This window comes from Canis lupus, chromosome 7 (assembly GCF_003254725.2).
Source record: "Canis lupus dingo isolate Sandy chromosome 7, ASM325472v2, whole genome shotgun sequence".
NCBI classification, from domain to species: Eukaryota; Metazoa; Chordata; class Mammalia; order Carnivora; family Canidae; genus Canis; species Canis lupus.
Window position 1 is genome coordinate 52,640,357 of NC_064249.1, and position 22,441 is coordinate 52,662,797.

Here is a 22,441-nt window from a genome sequence, read left to right on the forward strand (position 1 = left end):
AAGGAACACAGAGGGAGCCCTGGACTCGGCTCTTGCTTGTGGGCCAGAGATGCTGGGGAGCAATTCCTGGTGACTAGGGAGCTTGCAAAGGATCCAGAACAGGCTCCAGGTGGCATGAGGGGAGTGGGCTCCAAGTTCCAGGCCCTAGGACAGCCTGAAAGCAGCTGGGGGAGGATGGGCCACAGTGGGGTGTGCTCAGAAGGGGAGGAGGGAGACCTGCAGGGGCCCACGTGGGATCTGGAAGGGGAGTGTCAAAGGCAGGGAAGCACAGGACTGGAAATGCGACTCACTGGGCCTGGCCAGCTTCCAGAAAACTCTGTGCAATCAACCAGAGAAACACATTTGAGAAAACAGAATTGTGAGAGTAACTTTGAAGCCTCAGTTGCCATGGGAACAGATCTGTAAATACTTAACCGCAAAACGTTAAGTGACACAGGGGAGCTCGTGAGGAGCCAGGAGCAGGAGGCAGCAGCTCCGGCCTCAGAAGCCTCTACCATCCCTCACTGCTTGCTCTGGAGTCTCTGCCCTGGACCCTCTAGCTTTCACCCTCTTCTTTTCCTTGTCCCCCTGGGCCTGACCCTCAGAGTGGGAGGGTTCCAAGGGGTCCCCAAGCCTCCCTTTCTGTCTCAGTCCTGCCTTATCTCTGGTCCCCATGACAGAGCCCTGGGACCCTCACTCCTGGGAGCTTCCCAGCCCAGAGCGCCAGGCCCAGCCCTTCACGTTACCTCTCACTGCCTCACTCCTGAGGGATGGGCACAGAGAAGCAGCTGGGAAATCAAGGAAGTCTCTGCGACAGGTGGTAGAGAGACTCAGGTGTTCCTGAAGGAAAGCTTGGCCCGGTTTGCTGCTTCAAGACCGCCCTTCTCCACTGCACCTCCTCTGGTGTGCCTGGTCCAGGCCACCCCCCTTTTGCTCAGGGCTCCCCTGTGGCTCTGTGACTGTGCGGGGTGGAGGGAGGGGGGTCTCCAGGGGGCTCATCCCAGACCAGCTCGTCCTGACCTGGCACCAACCTGCCTGCTCTGGTCTTGCTTAGAAAGTTCTTAACCTTTCCGGGTCATAGACCCCCTTGGGAAACTGGGAAAACTCTCATCATTCAGTTGTTCTACAGAACATTAGTGGGCACAGCCAGTACCTGAGCGGAGCACTGGGCGATCTTCGTCCTCCCAGGACTTACAAGTTAGAGGAGAGAGGAGGTAGTAAGCAAGAATCCCAATCAAAAGCATGGGCTCCAGCTTGTCAGCCAGTGTTCAAGGTCAGGACGGGGCCCAGTGTGGCCAAAGGTGGCTGAAGGAAGGGGAAAGATGGAGACAGACCCCAGGTAGGATCTTGTAGACTATTTTAAAGACTGGGTTTTATGCAGAGGCAAACGGGAAGCCACTGGGGTCTTGGAGCAGAGGAAGGACATGCTCTCCCCGCCCTGGCTGCTGACAGGGAGACAGGGAGGAGGATGAGGAAGAGGCAAGGGACAGTTAGGAGGTCACTGCAGTGATGGACATGGCTCAGGCCAGGGTAGTGGGTGTCATAGTGAGAAAAGCCAAGGTCCTTAGAAGAGGGACTGTTTGCACATCCTTGGGCCATTTTCTGCACTTCCTCAAGATACTTCTGGACCCCAAGGCTCAGCTGTAGTCCCTCTGAGATCCCATTGTTCAGACCCCACCTTTCGGGGCATTCTCCGCTCTGGGGGACACCTCTAATCTTTAGCTCATTTGTGGAGCTGAGGTGAGCAGATCCCTTGTGAGCCCAGCCTAGGCCAGGCCACCTCCCCAACTCCCACAAAAGGAAGACGGTTGGCAGTAGAACCACATACCATTAGTGACGGTGTCTGACAGGCTCTGCGGGATGCTTAAAGAAGGCAGCTGGTGAACTGATGGGCCACAGGGCCTTTGGGTGGCCCAGGCAACACTGATGAATCCCACAGACATTATGCTACGTCAAAGAAGCCAGACACAAATGAGCACATTCTGTATGGAGTTCAAGCAAAACCAACTGTGGTGACAAAAAGAACACTGGGTGCTTTTGAGGAGGTTGGGATGCTTCCTGGAAATGGTCCTGAGGGAACCTTCTGGGAAGATGGAAGTGTTCTATATCTTGATAGGGGTGTGGGGTACATGGGGGTTTGTACCTGTCAAAACCTATTAAATTATACACCCAAGATCAAGACATTTAACCACTGACAAATTTTATCTTTAAATAAAATAGGTCTAAGAAGGATGGTGGGTCCCAGACAGAACTAGAAGGGGTCAGCTGCCTAAGAGGCTGCCCAGGCTCTTGGGGAAAATGCTCCCCCCCCCCCCCACATCCATCAGGTGCTCCGAGGCAGCTGCAGGCAAGAGGCATGTGATCTGATAAAGGAATTTGTGTTGAAGTGTTAGAGGTTGACTCCAGGGAGAAAGTGATTTTGCATTTTAAAAGTGAATTCTGAGGACAGCAGGGCTTACCTCAGAGAGGATTCTGGTGGTGGGATGGAAGACCCCCTGGCAGGCAGTGTGTAGGGGCCTGCCTCCCAGCGCCCTCACCCACACGTCACACCCTGCAGAGGGTTTGCTCTGTGAACATGATGGGCCAGAGATGGGGATGGGGGCGCATTTATCATTGTCCCCCCTTCCAGCTGCCTCTCCAGTGGCCTCCCCTCCCCGCCCCATCTGGTCTTTGATTTCCCCGGTTTCCCTCTAATCGCACCCTGGCTGTTGGCATTTCCCTAATTGACTTCTGGTCCAGGTCAGAGCTGTTACAGACTCTGGTTTCAGTCTGGGGTGTTTCTCATCTGGCCCTTAGGTGCACAGGGACGGCGTGGAGGGAGATTAGAGGGGGGACTCTGCTCCTGGATTTGGCCCTCTGTTTGCCAATGGGGCAATGCCGATGCCAGACAACCCATGAGTGGGGCCAGAGCCCTGGGCTGCCCCCGGATGGGGCATTGGTGCAAGCTGGTGCAGTCAGGGAGGCCTTCAAGGGAGGGGTGTTTCACAAGGAGGGCACCTGAAGATCAGCAGGGGGAGGGAGGCAGCACAAAACTAGGTTGCCCATAAATTCCAGTATGCCAGGACAGGTCCAGAGTTGCCAATTGTCCTGGATGAATTATTAATAGTGCTCTTTCAACTTCCCAAGGGTTCCAGTTTGGACAATAAATTATATGATACTCAACACATTAAAAACAAACAAAAAAGATGGCTAAATGACAAAGCCAAGAGATGTGTGTGCCTGAGGATGTGCCAACTGGCCGCAATTAGGGGTCTTGTAGGAGACAGGAAGAAGAAAGGAGATAGCGGGGAAGAAAAGGACAGGGCATGGCTGGCAGTGGTCCTGAGCATCCAAAGAGGCCTTCAGAGCTCCTGCAAGGGCTCCTCCCCAAGCAAGTGGGACATGGCCATGCTACACTCCTGCATTTCCAAGAGAAGGTGAAGACCCAAGGAGTGACATGTTGGGCACAGTCTGTGCAGCTCCTTGGTAATGAGCCAGGCTTGAACCTGGGCCCTGACCTGCAACCCGGCTCCTGCCTTGTGCCTGAACATTGGCAAGGGCCAACCAGGGGAAGATGGCAACAGCTACATGTCCCACTGCTGCTGCTGGCGGCTGAGGACTCCCTGGGCCCGCCCTGGGACGGCCAGGGGAGGTGGGGTACAGATTGTGTACAGGCTATATTCCATCTCTTACTAACTCCGCCACTGTGTCTGCCACTGTGGGTGAGTTTTTTTTTTTTAAGATTTTATTTATTTATTCATGAGAAATACACAGAGAGAAGCAGAGACACAGGCAGAGGGAGAAGCAGGCTCCATGCAGGGAGCCCGATGTGGGACTCGATCCCGGGACTCCAGGATCATGCCCTGGGCCAAAGGCAGGTGCCAAACCGCTGAGCCACCCAGGGATCCCTTGTGGGTGAGCTTCTTAATGTGTCTTTATGTGCCTTAGTTTCCTCATCTGTAATACCAGCATAAAAATATTGTTTCTGAGGACTGGTATTTTGCGGGAACTCCAAAAAGAGACACAGTCCTTCCCTGGAGCCTCTAGAAGAACATCTTTGCCCCTAGTGTGTTCTGGGTCCTCTCTGCATGGAATAGTTTCTTACCCATGCCAATATGTGTAGCTTCATCACAACCCTGCATGAGTCCACCAGCACTGAATTCAGGGAGTACCTTTCATTTACCCCCCAAAGTATGGCTTGTTCAGCTTCTTACCACTCCATCTCAAACCGGATTCAAGCTCTCTCTTGAAAAGTTGCAAATCAGGGCTTCTCAGGCATGACACGTGCCTTAGGCACCAGAGGAAAGTGGTCGGAAGAAAACAGACCCTTTGCAGCTGTGATCCGTGGGCACCTCCAAGGCCAAGATTGGGATGGGCCGAGACATCCTCCCAGAGAGACCCCGGGGGCAGGTGCTTTCATAGCTCCACTGCTGAGGGGAGATGTGGCCCAACTCGAGGAACCGCCTCCCCTGCTTTGAACCAGAGCCCCAGAGATAGAAAGATGACCACAGTTCCCAGCCCAGAGAGATGCGGACACCAACGGGGCTGGGGAGGATACCTTCCCACCTGAGACTCGCCAGTTAGCCGGTGTGGGAGGCACACTGTAAACAGAGTTTAACTTCTGCGTCTCAGACGTCTTCTCCAGCAAAGAGACTGGCCTTCAGGATGGGAAATATAGATCAACCTTATAAAAAAGAGAATTAACATACAGACAAGGCAAAGAAAGCCGACCTAGCCCCGTAATTAGGTTGCATCTCCAAACCGTGAGACGTGGCCCTGGGAGGGCATCGGGAACAGGCAGATGGGCTCTTGTAGCTGCTAGGGGTCATCTTTGAAGCATCGTAAAGCCTGGAAATGAATAAAGGTCCACATTTTTAAAAGGTCAAGGTACTGGATTCTAAAGATTGGCAGCTTGTCAATCTTGAGGACTATCTTTGGCAAACTTCTAGAATAAATTCATCAAACTGGTGGCTTGCGGGTCCTTGAGGGAAAGTGATGATGACTTAGGAACCACGATGGTTCACCAGAATGAGCGGGGTCGGGGGCTGGGGGCCTGTTCTGACAGGTGGGCGCTGCAGGGCCTACCCTGGCATCATGTTCCCTAATGGGGGCAAGTGGTGCCAGGGTAACTCATAAGTGAGTGGGCAGGGAGGGAGATCTTGGTGTATCTGTGGCCTTTATCTTTGTGCCTTCTTTTTTAAGATTTTGAAGGAGAGAAAGAGAACATGAGCACACAAGGAGAGGGGAGGGGCAGAGGGAGAGGGAGAAGCAGACCCCTCATTGAGCAGGGCCACTGATGTGGGGCTCGATCCCAGGACCTGAGATCACTACCCAAGCCTAAGCCAGATGCTTAACTGACTGAGCCACCCAGGCGCCCCTCTTTGTGGCTTCTTGTTGAACATTTTTATCACGGACCTGGTGGGGAGGGGTAAGTCACAGAAGCTGACTTTTAAATTTACTCATGACCCATAGCTGCTCTGAAGGATGAACTGCCGGATAATACATTCAAAATCTAAAGACATCTCCCCCTGAGGTTCTCATTCCAGATGCAGGATCATGTGAGCCCCTATGCCGGCACCTCCCTTACCCTTGTCACAGTGATAGTACAGAGGTTCCAACAGCTTCTTTTCTGAAACCTCCGAACCCACACCCTTTAGGGATACAGAGTATCGGAACATTCTGGAAATTTTGTAAAATTGTGTATTTGGGAGTTCTTTGTTGGTTGCTTGGTTGGTTGATTGGTTTCTGGGATCCCTCCTTCCCTGACCCCCACATCTTTTACTTGGTAGTGAGACAAGAATCCTCTGGGGTCCTGGGCCCCTTTGAGAATCTGCTAAAAGCTATGAACTCTTTCCCTGGGAGAAATACAGATATGAAATGGTATGGACCATTTCAGGGGGCCCACAGGTCCCCTCTAGTCTGTCAGAGAACTTCTTGGGACACCATGCATTTCTGACAACCAGCCCCTGCCAGGCAGCCTCAGCATGGCACAATCTATTCTTTCCTTCCTGGTGGATGAGGGGCAGTGACCACACAAAAGCCATTGGTGTCTGTAGTGGGTCAAGTAATGTAATGTGCCTCCAAATTTCAGGTCTACCCAGAAACAGTAAATATGACCTTATTTGGAAATAGAGTCTGAATTTTCAGAGGGGATCAAGTGAAAATGGGATCATACTGGATTAGGGTGGGCCTTAAATGCATAAGACTGGTGCCCTTAGAAGAAGGAGGAAATTTGAATGCAGAGGGAGAGCCCACAGGGAGAACACCATGTGACCGTGGGGGCAGAGACTACAATGATATGGCTACAAGTTAAGGAAAGCCAAGGGCTGCTGGCAAACTCCAGAAACTAGGAAGAAGCCAAGAAGGATCCTCCCCTGGAGGCTCGAGAGGAATCACAGCCCACCTCAACACCTCAATTTCTGATTTTTAGTCTCTAGAACTGTGAGACAATAGATTTCTGTTACTGCACACCACCTAGCTGGCGTGTTCTGTTGCGGCAGCCCCGGAAAGGGAGCCAGTGCCTGAGGGGAGCAGGCGGGGAAGGCTGCCCCATGGGCCTGTGGCTGGGCCTCCCCCTCCCTCACCACACACTTCGTGGCCCTCTGCTGGCCCTGACTGTCCACCTGAGCACTGACACCCCTGGGTTTTGCCCATGAGGAGCTAACAGGCCATTTAAAGACAAGTTAGAAATCCCAGCACATCCATCTTAATAAGTTTTACCACAGCTTGCTAGTTTAGACTAATGACTAATTTATTGTATAAAATACCAGCAGTATATTTTTTTTTATTTTGTTAATTAATTATCTCAAACAAAGGTGAAATTTATAAAAGTGTCCAGAAACGGTGCACGTTGCAAAATCACCTTGTTGCAGGAGATGAAATTATTACTAATATGGGATCAAATTATTACCGTATTGACTTAGTTACTTTATGACTTTGTAATGGATTTCTTCATTATTTTCTCGGGATTGTGGCATTCATGATTGTATTAAAGTCTGTTAATCTATGCAAATATCATTAGGCACCACTAATAACCAGGCAACTTTCTTCCATTTCAGGGAATGTGCTAAGTACTTGGCCTACGTGGGTCACTTCTGGGTGGCAGGGAAGGAGCAAAGGCAGACAGTGAGCAGTTCTGGGAACCTCCAAGCACTGCCTTACCCAAGGCAGAATGGGCGGGCACTTCTGTGGGGTGGTTTGGGAGTCTTAGAAGGTTTTCAAGCCTTTACACGTCTTCTCCTGCTGTTCAGAGGCCCTGACTTGTCACCATGAACCTCCATTCCTTTAGACTGTGGCTTCAGAGGTCCTTGTTAACATGCACTATCCGGGAAGGAAAACCTTATCAGCTCAGGATCCACCATTAGTTCTCTGGAACAGACACAGTGTTCCAGGGGGACACAGGGCCTTGCTGTGCTGGGACAAGGGACTGGTCACCTTTCACAAAGGTTAAGAAGAGGGCTGTATTTAATTATGGGTTTTATCTGAATGGAGTTGGCCAAAATAAGTTGTTCTTAGGGACACCTATGGACCCTAGAGACCGGGAAGTGATGGGGTGGAGGAGGTGGATGAGTAGCATGAACTCTATGAACTTCCCCTTTTTCAAAGGGATTCTAAATCCCTGTAGCCTCACCCACTGGGTCCTTGGGTCAGCCCGGTGCTGTAGGCCTCATTGTCCAGTTGCCCAGCTGAGGCAGTGAGGCCAGGATGAGCCCTGTGCCCCATTCACAGCTGGTGGGAACCAAATCCAGGCCCCTAGCCCTCCTACCCAAGGAAGACTTCCATTTTATCTTTGGGTTGTTTTTTGTTTGTTTGTTTGCGTTTTGGGTTTTTTTTTTAAGATTATATTTATTTTTGTTTATTTATTCATGAGACACACAGGGAGAGAGGCAGACACAGGCAGAGGGAGAAGCAGGCTCCATGCAGGGAGCCGGATGAAGGACCCTGGGATCATGACCTGAGCAAAAGGCAGACGCTCAACCACTGAGTCACCCAGGCGTCCCTCCATTTTTTCTTTATTAAGGAGACTCAGATCACACCAGGGTGTGGCTCCCCCTTCAACTCTGAATGTCCTCAGACTAAACCTATTCATGAATATGCAGGTTACCCATATTGTTTGTTCAAACACGGTATCTTGAGCATGTGCTATGGGGCAGGCACTACGCTTGGCACTCCCTATACCTGAAGCACAGAAACTCCTTGCCTGGCATCTGCTGAGGTGCTGACTCATGCTTTTAGTTGGAAATTGATGTCCCACTGAGTCCTTGTCACTCCCTTGGCTGCAACAAATGATGAACTTGAGAACCCAGTGCAGAGAATAGCAGCCAGTGGGCCCAGGTCACGGTTTCAGGGGACTCTGTGCTAAACTCGTCCTAACTGCAGATCCAGGGTGTGCCCTGCTGACCCCACCATGATGGTCCCCTGTGGGTGGGTGATACTGGTCTTGCACAGGTGACGTGGCACCGGCCCTAAGACTGGGCTACTGCAGGGCACGTTCTGCTCCTTGAGCTCCCGCTGTCTTCCTTGGATCAGCACACCCAGACTTTTCAAGGTTAAGAGCCATTTTTAACATCAAAAATTCATCAGCACCCCCCCTTGACAGATGTTTTACTTTGAGTATCCATTGTTTGAGAGAATGCAAAATGGCAATAAGCTACCTTGAATTCAGCAGTGCTTTTAAATGAATTGGTACTTCTAAAATCACAACAGCATCTCTGTGCATTTGAAAAATAGTCACATCTACATAGGAGTGAAGTATTTCTGAGGCACTCAGTAGATGAAGCTTGAGGTGCCTGGGACCCCCAGGTCAGATGGCATCACTGCCCTTGGTTCTGTGGCTGCTGTGCGCTGGGAGGAGAGAAAGGAGTAGGTGGTGGAGGCACTCCCTGCGCTCACCAACGGGGGACTGAGAACTGTTGTCATCCCCTCTCCTCCTCCTGTTCTCTGGCTCCATCGGCTTCCTCAGCCTCCTCTTCCTCCACGCCCAGGGGCGGCGCTGGGGGGGCTGCTCCTGTAGCCCACACTTCCCACTGTGCACATACCTGGCCCCACCGTTCGTCCTGTTATGTTTACAGCACCATCCAGCCCTTCTCCCAGACACCAGCCGCCTCCCCAGCCCCACCCTCCCTCTCCTGCATCTCCTCCCTTCTCAGGCACCTCGGGCCTCCATGCTTATCCTGTCCCTCTGATCAGAGAGGACGTTATGTGGCAAAATCAGTCATGTTGAGATGACATGAGCCTGCACATTTCAAAGGCTCCTGGAAGAGGACAGTGCTGAGTCTGAAGGCCTAGAATCCAAAGGATGGAATTCCAAGCCCTGAGGCAGGCACGTGTGAGTTATACCTATTTTGCACACCGGAGAAGGCCTGGCACAGCTGGCAGAGACATTGGGTGTCAATGCCGCCCACGCCGCTTACTGCCCAGGTGAGGCCTGTCACTCGGCCTCTGTGAGCCTCAGTTAACTGATCTGTCAAATGGGGACAGAACTGTGTTAAATTGAAGCGTGGTAGTGAACAGAGGGAAATGCCAGGTGGACAGAAGGGCAGCTAGCGCCATCGCCCGTAGGAGAGTCTGCGTCAGAGCGAGGAGGACTGGTAGGGAGGCCTCACCCTCCTCCCTCACTTCCAGACGTGCCTGCTCCACGCAGAGTGGACCCCATGTGCTTGTCACTACTAGCTGCACCACAAGACCAATCCACCACAAGACCTGTTGGTGCCAGGGTATGTCTTGCTTTTCAAGACAGGATTCTCTAGCTCCCTGCAAATGGGCACTTGTGCTGAGTAAAACTGCGCTCTGTCCTCTGTGCACCCATGCCAGGTTGCCTTCCTTGTCCTCAGCCCTCCCCACCTCCCTCTGTCGGTCCCGTCCTGCTCTGCCCTCCCACGCTGCACGCCTGACTGGTGAATAATAGAAGGGGTCCAGAGGTGGCAAGCAGGTTTCTGAAACACGGGATTTCCCCGTTCTGGAACTCTGTGACTTACTTCGTACTGCCAACTTGAAGGCCTCAGGAGGCCCCCTTGAGTGACAAGAGCAGGTGCCTCTGTCGTTAGCAGTGCCAGCCACACTCAGCCGTTAGCATGTTGCCACCCTGTGGCAATGAACGAACAATGTTCATTCTCCTGATGAAATGGACACTCCCCTCACAGTCTCTTTAGTCATTAGAAGTCATAACGTCTTGCAGATTTGCAGCCTTTCCAGTTCCCAGAGCCATGTGTTCTCTTGAGCTTCTCTAGGCCTCTACACCATCCAGTCTGGTGAGCAGAGCAGGGAGTGCCTTCCGCCTGGTAGATGAGAGGTGGGGAGCCAGGCCCCTTGGGTTCAAATCCTAGCAGGGCTGTTGATTAGCTCTGAGACCATCAGCAACTTGCCAAACCGCTCTGTGCCTCAGTTTCCTCATCTGTAAGTTGGGATAACAGTGGTACTCACCTCACGAAATTAAAGGGCTCCTAAGCAGGACTTGGCCCTTGGTGGGTGCTCAGCATGAGTTAGCTCTCACTGTCCTCTCTGACGACATGGTCCCTGACAGAAGGAGTGAATGAATGCATCTCTCTGTGTGCCATATGGGCCGACACCTGCCATCAAACCGCAGGAGCCAGGCCAGCCTGCCACACTCCAAAAACCAACCTGCTCTGTGGGGTTGGAGGGCGTGACCTTGGCCTTTGGGGCATGCACCTATGGGGGAGATGGACAGGCCTGCTCCCAGGAAGAGAGGACCTTATTAGGTCCGATGGAAGTGTCCCCAGCCTGCCTGCAGGCTCAGGAAACATCAAAGAGATGCTGCAGGGGTCTACAGGAAATGAGCCCCACTGCAACCTACATAAACGGCCCACTCATCAGAGAATGTGGAGGTTCAGGTACCCCAGTTGGAAGAGAAGTTAGTTCGAGATAGGTCTTGAGCAGAGCCGGGTTCCTTGTGCTTCTGAGATCTGACACCCTCACAGGTGTGGGTGGCCACAACTAGTTTTCTGACCTTTTGCATTTATCTGGAGCCTTCAGAAACATTGTGGCCATCCATCCATCCACATTTACCAATTGCTATTTAAGTACCATTGATAATAAATCTATCTGCTTTCAGCAATCATTTTTCTCTCATCTGTGTATCTATCTATCATCCAACATTTAATCTGGATATCTAGCATCTATTAATCATGTCTGCCACCCATCCATCTCTGTGTCTCTGTGCAGTCCATTATCAGTCATAAGTTAATTCAGTGGGTACTTAAGCATGGACCACCTGAGTTCCATGGGGGGGGGGGGGCAGCCGTGACTCCAGGAGGGCTAAGGGGGCTGGAACAAAGATGGACAGGAAGGAAGTCTGATGGAAGAGGTCGGCACTCCCTCTCGGAGCAGGGCCTCGGGTGTTGGTGCAGAGGAGGTGGGTGCCACCCTTCCCCAGCACCAGCAGGCACAGAATCTCACCATCTGCAGGGCTGAGCTCCTGCAGGCACACCTCGGGCCAGAGACGTGGTGCCTGCGGGTGAGATGGCCAGCAGCAGCCTGGGGAAGACCCGTCACAGCTCTTCCCTGCATGTTGGTATTCCCTGCGTTGCTTTCAAAGAAACCAAAAACCAAAACCAAAATACTGATGCCTGGGCTCCAGACCAGTCCCTCTCTCAGAAGTCAGCCCTAGGTATCTGTGTTTTTCAAAGCCTCCAGGTGATTTTCCTAGTGGTCAGAGCCAAGAACCAGTATCTTCTAAGATCCAAGATTCCTGCTGTTATTCTCCAAAGGGTGCACCGAGGAAGGAGGAGCAGGCTTTGCTTTTCTAGGGAAAGGCTTGGGCTCCAGGCAGGGTTGAGCTCTTTGCTGGGGCACATGAGGCAACTTTCTTCTGGGCTGCCTCAAGTCTCCTGCCAGGGTGTCCAGCAAGCGTCACCCCCACACTGGGTTGTGCTGGAGGAGGGTGGGTGGGTCAGGAGGCCTCTGGTGATCCCATCCAGGATCATCAGAAGTCCTTGTCACAGTGTCTGGGGTGGAGAGTGGGCTTGGTAGGTATGGCCTCTGGGTTCAAGGATGACTGCTGCTGTATTAGACTAGCAAGGTCGACCCCGGGGTGCTTGCCCCTCCCCAGGAAGACGGGCAGCAGGCTGTTGGACGCTGGGATGCCATTCTCCTCTCTTGTCCCACAAGCAGCAAAGCCCTGCCTTCAAGGTTAAAACTGGGCCATGGGTCAGAGGAGCTGCAGGGGGGCAGGGGCAAATGCCCCACTCCTTGGTACTTCATTCTGTCTCTGGCTGTGCAGGAGGTCGGGGGTGGGGTGTGGACCCATGACCATTCTCTCTCTGTAAGGCTGTAGGGTGTTGGGCCCCCACTGGGAGGATGAGGGTGAGTTTGTGGCTGGGGTTAGAGGTCAGTCTGTGGCCGGATGGTCTGCAAGCAGAGTGCATCCCCAGAGCCACAGCTCAGCAGCTCTACCGCGCACCTGACAAGCCCTGAGCCAAAGTGAGTAGAGACAAGTGGCCCTAAGCAGGTCTTTTACTTCTTCCCCAGTACCTGTGGCCACCTTGACTAGATTCTCTGCCCTGTCCGTGAGAGGTTCTTAAGAGCATTCCTTGGTTTCTCCTCCATTTGTGCCCCAGCCTACTCCAGCCATCCCACCCCTACCTGTCCCCTGCAGAAGCCTCCTCTTTTTGTTGGAATGAAGCCTTGCTTTGTCTGTCTCCTTGAGAGCCGAGGACAAACTGGCCATAATTTATGCTCCCTTTATGATATAAAGGGAAAAAGGCCCCATTACACTATAAATTATCCTGTGATGGGTGAAATGCTGCAGAGTGCACCAGACGCCAGTGGAAACCCCATTAGACAACAAGGTTCGGCTGCCTAGAAGTCCCCACAGAACCCCAGGCCGTCTGTCGTGCGCCGTGCGCTTGGTAAAGATAATGTAGCAGATCAAATGTATAATCAGTTACCTGGAGAGATGGCTGCGCACCGCTGTCCCAGAGAAAGGTGACTTCTACGTAGAGCCACCTCATGTCCCAGGCTCCCCCTGGGAGGCCGGGTGCAGACTCACTGTGGGTTGAGGGTCAGGGAGCCAGAGAGGGAGGAGGCAAAGGGGTGCGGTGGTGGCTTCCAGACCCCTCCCCTGTACTTAAGCTCCAGGGCTCAGTTCTTGCCCAATTCAGGGCACCCTGCATGCCCGTTGCCTCCCAGTGTGTAAGAGACCAGTGTGCAGGGACTATTCACTAGAATAGTCTCCAAATTCTAGTCCTGTTTCCTGAAACCTGCTGCAAGCCCTTGAGGGCGCAGAGCCTCATCTGTGCCCCGGGCAGTCGCCAGGGGGCTGGAGGGCCTTGGAGTGCCCTGAGAGTGGATCCTGCAACAGGTCCCATTTCCTGTGTGGAGAGAAGAGAGGACCTTGCAGCCCAGACCTCAGGAAGGGGAAGGAAAGAGCTGACTTCTTGGTCACCCAGGGTTGGGGTTTGGACAGAGGTGTGAGTAAGCCTGGGGAGGCCCTGGGAGGCATAAAGAGAGGTTCCCGGATGGTCAGGAATGAAGGGGAGCCCACTTCCCTGTTGCTAAGCAGCAGACTATGGTCCCCTGCCTGGTGCCCCTTCTGGGCTTTAACCTGAAGCCCCAGACTTGGAGAAGCAACGGGCTACTAGGTCTTTGCCAGTTGGAGATGGAAGGTGGAGACAGAGGAGAAGGAGTGAGATGTCCAGGTAACCCTGCCCTCCACTGGAAGGAAGGGGACTGGATTGCTCACCTCAGCTCAGACCCGTGTGGTCTTGGCTTCCCTGATGACTGAGTGTGTATTCCTGGGAAGGGCACTTCTGTGCCTCAGTTTCTTCACCTACACAGTAGACATAACCAACTACCCACTATTCCTGTAAAGTTCTTCTCTCACTGCCTGGGTTATAGCGACTGTTCCGTAAATGAGAACCGTGATGATATTTTACTCTTGCTGCAGTTGTAACCACCTCCTGGCGTGCGAGGGTCAGTGCGGGGAGAGAGCTGGTCTGAGCACTGCTGCCCAGGGGCAGCCAAAGTTCTGTGACATGGGAGTTGGGTCCACGGGCTCTGGTCATGCAGGGATGAGGGTGACATGGGGACTGGATAGCTGGTGCTATGAACTGGGGAGCTAGGCGAAGCCCAGGGAGCTCATAGTAGGCTGTGAGAAGGGGCACAGGTGAGGACCCTAACCCAGAGGGCGAGTCCCCAGCCAACTGTGCAGGGGTCAGAGGGGAGGGTCCACGGCCTTGGGCCGTGAGGGGGGTGTTCAGACTGCGGTGGGTTGGAGAATAGGAAGGAGCGTGTGCGTCCATACTTACATGTGTCATTGCTACTCCCTTAGACCACATGCCCTTTCACACCTGCTTTTGCACGTGCCCCTCCCTCACCTGGGATGTCTGCCACTCGTGATTTCTACCGGCAGACCCTGCCCATGAATCCTTCAGGGCCTAGCTCAAGCCTCTGAGACGCCGTCCACCCTCTGCCCATACAGTGCACCACTCCAGGCCCTGCGCCCGCGCCCATCTCCAGGGCCACTCATTTCCTACTTTCTGAGGATCCCTGGAGGTCAGTGCCTTGTCCCGGGCACCCACCCCCATGCCAGCCCCGTCTGGGTTCCAATCCCGTGGCTCACTGAGCAAATGGGGTTCATGTATTCATGTCAACAAAATATTTAGTGAGCATCTACTACATGCCAGGCGCTTCAGGCATTGGATGTTCAGCAATGAATGAAATGGATGCGCATCCCTGCCTCTATGGAAAGGAAGCTGGAGATAAAGAAATGTGTAAAATAAGATGACAGCCATTTTGTGAACAAAATACAGGGAAGAGGGCAGGGAGTGTGAAGGTTGTGATTCGAAATAGCATGGTAGGAAAAGTTCAATGAGAAGGTGATGCTTGATGGAAGGCCTGCAGGAGGTGAGGGCTCTGAAGATGTCTAGAACGTGATCTCTGAGACAAGAGGAGGAAACAGAAAGCACAGGTGCCTCCCCGCGCCTGGGCCAGAGATGCACATGGCATGTTCCTGAGATACCAAGGAGGCCTAGGTGTCTGGAGCAGAGGGAAGGGGGCATCAGGGAGAAATAGGGTGTGGGGTGTCTGTAGTCCCTCACAGATCTCTAGAAGATTGGGCTTGTTCTCAGTGAGACAGAAGCCAGTGTGAGGTTTGAACCGGAAATAGATGATCTCTGCCTTGGATTTGGACTGACCCCTCCGGGTGCCATGTGGACAGCAGATAGCAGGGGTCTGGGTGGGTGTCAGGAGGCAGCGAGGCAGTGACCCCCAAGGCTAGGGCCAGATCCTGAAGCTCTGGGAGGCGGGCTGGCTGAAGGAATGCGAGTGTGGGGACTAGAGGCAGTTCTCTGGTCTCCTGCCTCCTCCCACCCCCAACATCAAACGGTGCTTGTCAGGAGGGAGCTAGTAGATCAAGGCCTGGCACCGCCTCCCCCTGAGGCCAGAGCTGGCTGAGGGTCCTCATTTGCATCCCCGGTGGAGAGGGAGCCCCATCCCGCCCCAGCCCCAGCAGCCTTTGATCTGGTTTGATGTCTCCCTCAGCCTTCTTCCCAGGCAGGAAGGCTTTTATCCTTGGAGGGGGAGGCAGCTCCCGCCCAGCTGCCTCCCTCCCCGGCTCTGGCTCTGACACAGTGTATGTTGTGCCAGCCAAGGAGGGCAGGACTTTTCTACTCACTGTTCACTTCACACTGAGAACCTACCCAGGCCTAGCCAGTGACCCCAAGTCCTAAGTGAAGGGACTGGTCCTCCGGGGGGTGGCTGGCCCCATCACATGGCTGCAGAGGGATCCAAACCCAGACCCTTAACCCCGGTGTGGATGGATGCTGTAAACAGCCCCCACTGGCTTGAGGAGAGACAATCATGGGGATTCCATTATGAGAGGAGCCCCCTGCCCTGTCGACCACCCCTACTTGGAACACAGGTTTGTGGCTGTGAGCTGCTTTCCTGGGGGAGGGAGGAGGGCTCTGCTAGGGTTGACAAATAAGAGGCAGGGGAGGTCTTGGGACTTGGCTTGGGGGAGGTCATCATCATCAGTCTTGAAAATGGCACAGATTTAGATTCAGATGATTGGTTTGAGGCCTGCTTGTCCCTTAGGAACTAGAGGTACTTGATGGGCCTGGACCAGCAGGACTGGTAGAAATGGCACTTTGTGGGGGTCTGTGTAACTTTGGGAGAAATGCCTCATTTTGGATCAGTTCAGGTAGGCCTTCTGGAAGATGCTGGGGTACATCTCAGTGGTCCCCAAAACACTGCCATTGGGTCAGCATGGTGCAAAGGGAAGCCTGGCTCCTCAGACATTTCAAAGTACCTAGGAGTCCTCTCTACACCACTGGGGGTGAGGGTGGGGATGGGCGTCCTCACCCCACCAGTTGGCAGCCCTATGGGTGAGCAGCAGTAAGGGCTGTAACTGGAACAATGAAGTGCATTTACTGAGCATCCGCTCCGTGCCAGGCTCTGTGCTGGCACCCTGTGTATTCAGCCCATTCAGCTTCTCCCGGCCTCGCGCGGTGGGCACAGCTATTCCCTCCCTCTTACAGATGAGGACGGGGTGCCCAGGGCAGTACAGGACTTCCCTACGGTTGGTATGGCACAGCCTCAGCCACTGCCAGGAAGATGCCCCCCGCACCCCCAGCTGCCCCGTCGGTCCCGTCGGTCCCGTCGGTCCACATGCCTCTTGTTCCTTCCACCGAAGGTCCTCCCAGATCCATGGTTAAGCTAGGGAATAGGAGTAAGCCTCCACCCGCCCCCACCCCCCCCCACCCCCCCCCCCCCCCCCCCGACTTCCTGCCTGTGGGCCCTGGAGCACTAAGATCATCTCCAGGGAGAGCAGATGGTTCTGGAATCCAAGAGGCACCCTGGGAAGTCCCCTGTGCCCCCAAGGAAACAGCCTGAGAGATGTGTGAGGGCCTGCGCGGCCCGGCCCTGGGGCTCCAGGTTCTGCTAGCCTCTGAGGGAGGCACGCGGGGCGCCCTGGGCTCCCGGCTCTGCTCCTGTCAAACCATCTTTGGGTCCGAAGCCTGCAGAGCAGGAGAGAAGACCGCTGCTGGCTCAGTGACTGTGCACATCTGGCATTTCCCCCCCACTCCCCAAACTTCTGTCTCTGAGTCTCCAGGGACCCAAAGGAAAGTGTCTCTTGCTGGCCTGGCCCTGTATCGCCTGAGCAGCCAGGCCCCCCAGGAACTCCTCTGCCCTCCCCACCAGCCACAGGCCTCAAAGCCACTTATTCCCCACCCTGGCCCCTGGTCCTGGGGTTCTCCCCAGCTCCGATTGGTCCCCCAACAAAACCCTCCCTCAGCAGCCAGAGGGAAGAGAACAGTAAAAGTCTACTGTGGCAATAAAAAGCATTAACCATCTGAACACTCGCCCACAGTGCCGTCTCTCCTTAAGCAGGAAATATTGTTTAATGCCGATGGTAATGAGCGAATCGAATTTTGGAAATTAGACCGGAATTCGAGCATTAGCACTAGGGCGCTGGCATTTGGCAAGTCGAGTGGCACTGCTGCCACCCACCTCTGCCCCGCTCAGGGGCCCACTCCCCCTGCAGAGCCTGCGAGGTGCTCCCTGCACGTATGGGGGCCTGAGGCACCACCCTCAGATATCCTGTGTAGGGACCTACCCTTAACCTGCCTTGGTGTCTGGCTTCTGGGTTTTCTGGGCCCACCTTTTAAAATGCAAATCCTTTCAGCTGGAGCCCCATCCTGCCCTGAGTCCAGAGTGAATGAGTGCAAGAGTCAGTCTCTCTCTCTCTCTCTCTCTCTCTCTCTCTCTCTCTCTCTCGGAGGGATTGGAAAAAGCCTAAGATTCTGGTTACCAGATGCCACTGCCTTTCCTGGGGGGCAGCACCCAGGGCTTCTTCAGGTTGGGAAACAAGTTTAATTAACAACTTGCTCATCTGTAAAGAGGTGGGACCTAGGGGTTATCCAGGGCCCCATCCAGCTCTGCCACTCTGCGACCTTGTTCCCTCTGGGGAGAGCACACTAGTTCTGGGGGCCCCTGTGTGGCAGCCACGCTGGCCTTTGTCTTGTTTGGAAGCGGTCTATTGCAGATGGCCTGTCTCCCCATCAGTGGATGGATGTCAGCTCCAGTGAGCAGATTCACCTCCCTCGTAACTGTGGCAGGAGCAGTGCTTGGAAGTGTCTGGCACAGAGCAAGTGTTCGGCAAACAGTCGAGTGGCTGAGGAGCATGCATGCTCCCTTTCTTGTGTCCCTTGACAGGAAGAGCCCATGTGAAGACTTGAGGGTGGGGGCGGTTTGGCACTGGACTCAGCCCTGGGAGTCAGAATATGAACATTTCACAACCCCCTACCCTAAGCTAGGCTCTGTTGAGGGGAAGGTACTGGGTATCAGTCGCTAGCCTCCACCTGCTCACATGCTTGAGCCCTATGACTTCCCACTGAGGGAAGTCCATCTCTACCCCGGCTCTGTGGTCTCTCCTGGCCTCACCTCCTCAGAGGAGCAGCAACACCCCCATATCCCAACTGTGGGAGGCAATGGGTTTAAGGCCCAGGGCTTACAAGGGAGAGTGAGAACACCATAGACTCGCCATCACCCAGAGACCCTGCATCACCTCAGATAGGCCACTCAGCCGGTCCCAGGAGTTAGAGATCTGTGTAGATGTAAGACAGGGTGGGAACTGCCTGAGGAAACTGAGTCATCCTCTGAGACTCTCACTAGATGGGCATCAGATCCAAGATACCAGCCAAATGGTGCCATTGGTCATCTGAGAAAATCTGAGAACGGTGCCTCAGGAAAGTAGCCAGAGGGGGGAGGAGGTCACAGGGGCTGGGGTGACAAGGGGAGGTTGTCCATCTCAGCTGGTCAGCCACAGCCTGAGTCTGCCCCCCCACCCAGAGATGACCTCTCGCCATCTAGGACACACAGCTGGGGTGGGCCTCCTGGACAAATCAGGGTAGGCGCTCCATTTCCTCTTCCTCCTGGATAGAGACCCCCAAGTAATGGCCTTCGGTATTGTTTTTGCTTACCAGGTCCCATCCCCGTAGCATCTCTTGAAGCCTAGCATCTACCACACGAGGCAGGACTGATTATTCTCATTTTGTACACCCCAAAGACCCAGGTGGGAAGCAGTTACATAGCTGCAGGGCAGGGGATTGGGGTTAAGCCCGTGGGCCTGGGCCCTAAGGAGATTCACCCTTGGATTCAGAGTCCTTCCAGCCTCTGGTGTGAAAGAAAATCTTTAGAATCACACCAGAGCCAAGTAGGAATGAAGAGGGGGCAAGTGGGGTGCATTTGAGGATCCTGGAAACAGCCAACATTTGAGTGGGGGTGGGGTCACCCGAGGGCACCTGGGGGAGTTAAGTATGCAGCAGTTTTCTTTGGTTTCTTGCAGTCTTCCAGAAAGGCAAGACTAGCTGCAGTTTCCCTGGGGCCATCTGGGTGGTCACGAAGAGGAGGAGCCTGGCCCCCTACACGTTTGGAAAGTCCTCCAGATGGAAGAGCGCTGTCTAGAACCTAGAACTCTAAGGAAGGCAAGATTTCAGAGGAGAGGAAGAAAGAATTAGGGGGAAAAAAAACAGGCAAAAGGAAAGTGGCTGGATAGAAAGGCACGTGTGGATGAATTTTAATGCAATCAGAAGGCTGTCATAATGATAATAAAGGAATATATTCAGACTTCAGGAGAGAGGAGAAGGCACAGGCTGCAGTCCCAGCATTTAAATCAGGCTCAGGTGGAGGAGGGGCCTACTCTTCCCTCCCTCTTTCCTTCCCAGGGAGGAGACAAAATTTCTAAACAGGAGGGCAAGGGATTAGCTGGAGGCAGGGGGTTTCACTTCATTGTCTTTCTGGAAATCCCATTTAATCTGAGTTTTTAAAAGGTGCTGGGGGGTGAAGGGAAGCCCTTGGCCCGCCAGGACCTCAAAGTTGCAACATCTCAAGTCTCCTCTGAAGGTTTGAGAAGCTCCGTCCACTTCCTGCAAAATACTGCTGCTGCTTCTGGGAGTTAAACAAAAGCCCCTGACCCTCTCTCCTTTCTCTCCGCTCTTTTTTGCTCTCTTTTTCTTTTCTTTCTTTCTTTTTTTTTTTTTTAAGATTTAATTTATTTATTTGAGAGAGAGAAGGAGAGAGAGAGAGAAGAAGCATGAGGTGGGGGGCAGGGGCTGAGGTAGACAGAGAAGCAAGCCGATTCCCCCCTGAGCAGGAAGAAGCCTGATGCTGGGCTCAATCCCAGGACCCTAAGATCATGACCTGAGCTGATGGCAGAGGCTTAACTGACTGAGCCACCTGGGCACCCCTCTTTGTCTGTTTCTGATTCTTTTCACTCCATTTCTACCATTTCTTTCTCCCTCTGCCCCTAACCCCATCTCCCTCCACCCATTCTCAGCTTTACTGCTCCCCTCCCCCCCCCACCACACACACACACCTTCTCTCTTCCTTACTTGCTCTTGGTTTCCCAGTCCAGAGTTTGGAATCCCTGAGCCCTGAAGATGGGGCCAGGGTCTGTGTAGCCCTGGGATGACCCAAGAAGCCAGGTCAAGCAGCCCGGCAGGGGCACTTGGCAGGGCTGGGTTTCCAGGCCCTAGAGCTTTGGCTGAAGCCCACTAGTGGTGAAGGGCTAGGCTGGTGTGTCCTGGTCTAGAACTGGTAACAGGAACTGGCAAAAATGCCCTACAGGGCCTCTGGAAGGAGCTGGTAGCCAGAGTGGCCTCATCATTGAGGACGGTCCCAGTGTTCAGTGGGAGGGCAGAGGTCAGAGCTTCATGAAGAGGAGGACTCTGGAGTGGCTTGTGAAGCAGTGCAGGGGCCTGTTGGTTTCCTCTGCTTTGCTCTGGACCTCCGGACAGCCCCTCAGCACTGTGTGAACTCACCTGGCAGTGTGGACAAGGGGGGACTCCCTGGGGCAGAAGGTATCAGCCACCTTGAGTACAGAGGGACACGGTCCCAGAATGCTCTCACCTTCCAAAGAACCATACATCCAAGGCCATTGCAATTTGGGGGTGTGCATTTATTTCCACAGCCTTGGCTTATGTGTCCCTGTGTTTGTCAGTCGTTCAAGAGTCAACAAACATCTAGTGAGTACCTGCTGAGTGCTGCTACCACAGGGATTCTGTTCCAGCTACTGTGGCTGCATAACAATTTAGCCCCAAACTGAGTGGTGTAAAACAACCATTTGTTACTAACAGATCCTGCGGGTTAGGAATTCAGACAGGGCACAGCATGGAAGGCCTATCTCTGCTCCAGGATGTCTGGGCCTCAGCTGGAAGACTCAAAGGCTGGGGTCTGGAATCATCTGCAGACTCATTCATCCCATGTCTGGTGGGTGATGTGGGCTGTCAGCCGGGGGCTCTCCCAGTGAGCTAGTTGTAAGTTCTTCACAGCAGGGTGCCTGGCTTCCTTAGAGAAAGCTACGGAAGACAGCCAAGTAGGACTGGATCCCTTTTATGACCTAGCTTGGAAATCAGCAGGCATCGCTTCTGCCATTCTTTATTGGTTAGAGCAGTCGCAGCCCCACCCAGATTCAAGGGGAGGGAGCACAGCCCCAGCTTAGTGGGAGGAGTTAAGGTCACCCAGCCCTAAGCTTGTGGGATGGGAAATCTGGCAGTCACAAGCTGTCGCGGATCCACATAGTCCAATGTGATGATCCCTGTTACCCTAAACACGCAACCAAGAGGTCAGCAAACCACTTGGGACTCGACACAGGTTAGAGGGATGCTGGTGAGAGAACCCAGCCTTCAGGAACAGATCTCCCCCAAAAGTGCCAGGGCTAAATTTTGCAGCATGAACTAGGAAGGGCCAGACCACGAAAGGGACACCAGATGGAGGTGAAAACAATGTGAGACAGAAAGAAGGTGTGACCGTGGGAATGGCTCAGGGCATTCATTCATCCACTCCATGCCCCTGTCCTGAGGGCCTACTATGTGCCAGGTTCCGAGGCTCCAGCCAAGGCCTGGTCTCTTCCCCGGGGGAGAGGAGATGGGGTGGGGGCAGGGAGCTAGACAGAAGCCAGCTACACAGGCAAGGCCATAAATGTCCTTTGAAATCTGGGCCATGAGGAGGTGAGACAGAGGGTAGAAGAGAGCAGGAAGGAGGGATCTCGATGAAGAAGCAATATTTAAACTGAGACCTACAAGAAGAGAAGAATTCAGCCTTGTGATGTGGGAGGCACTTAGGGCAGAGGGAACAGCCTCTGCAAAGGCCCTGTGGCAGATTTGACTGTTGAGAGTTAATTTTGGCATCTGTGGGTAAAGGTGGCTCAAGAAGTTAGCGTGTGTCTAAGAGGATGGAGGAAGGGAGTGCCGGGTGACTCGTGTGCCACCCGTGTGCCATCTGTGTGCCCTGGGTGAGCAGCCAGACCAGGGCCTTGCTCCCTCTGCGTGCTGTCTGCCCTCGGGCGGGAGGGGGCACAGTCGCTGTCATCCCGCTCCCTTGACCCAACCCTCCCTCCTCACCTCCTCCAGCTTTGCTCCCCCTCCCGTCCCCCTGTGGCCGGTCCGGCTCTAGCTGCGCCCCGCCCCAGCCCTGCCCCTCGGCTCCGAGCCCTCTCCCTGCCCAGCTCTTCCCTCCCCCTCCCCCT

General features: G+C 53.8%; 1 protein-coding gene across 50 annotated transcripts in view; it reads left to right on the plus strand.

The window, feature by feature from the left end:
* The window catches only part of CELF4 (CUGBP Elav-like family member 4), a 298,871-nt gene that overhangs the window by 245,640 nt on the left and 30,790 nt on the right, over positions 1–22,441 (plus strand). The gene's annotated exons all lie outside the window — the stretch shown is intronic.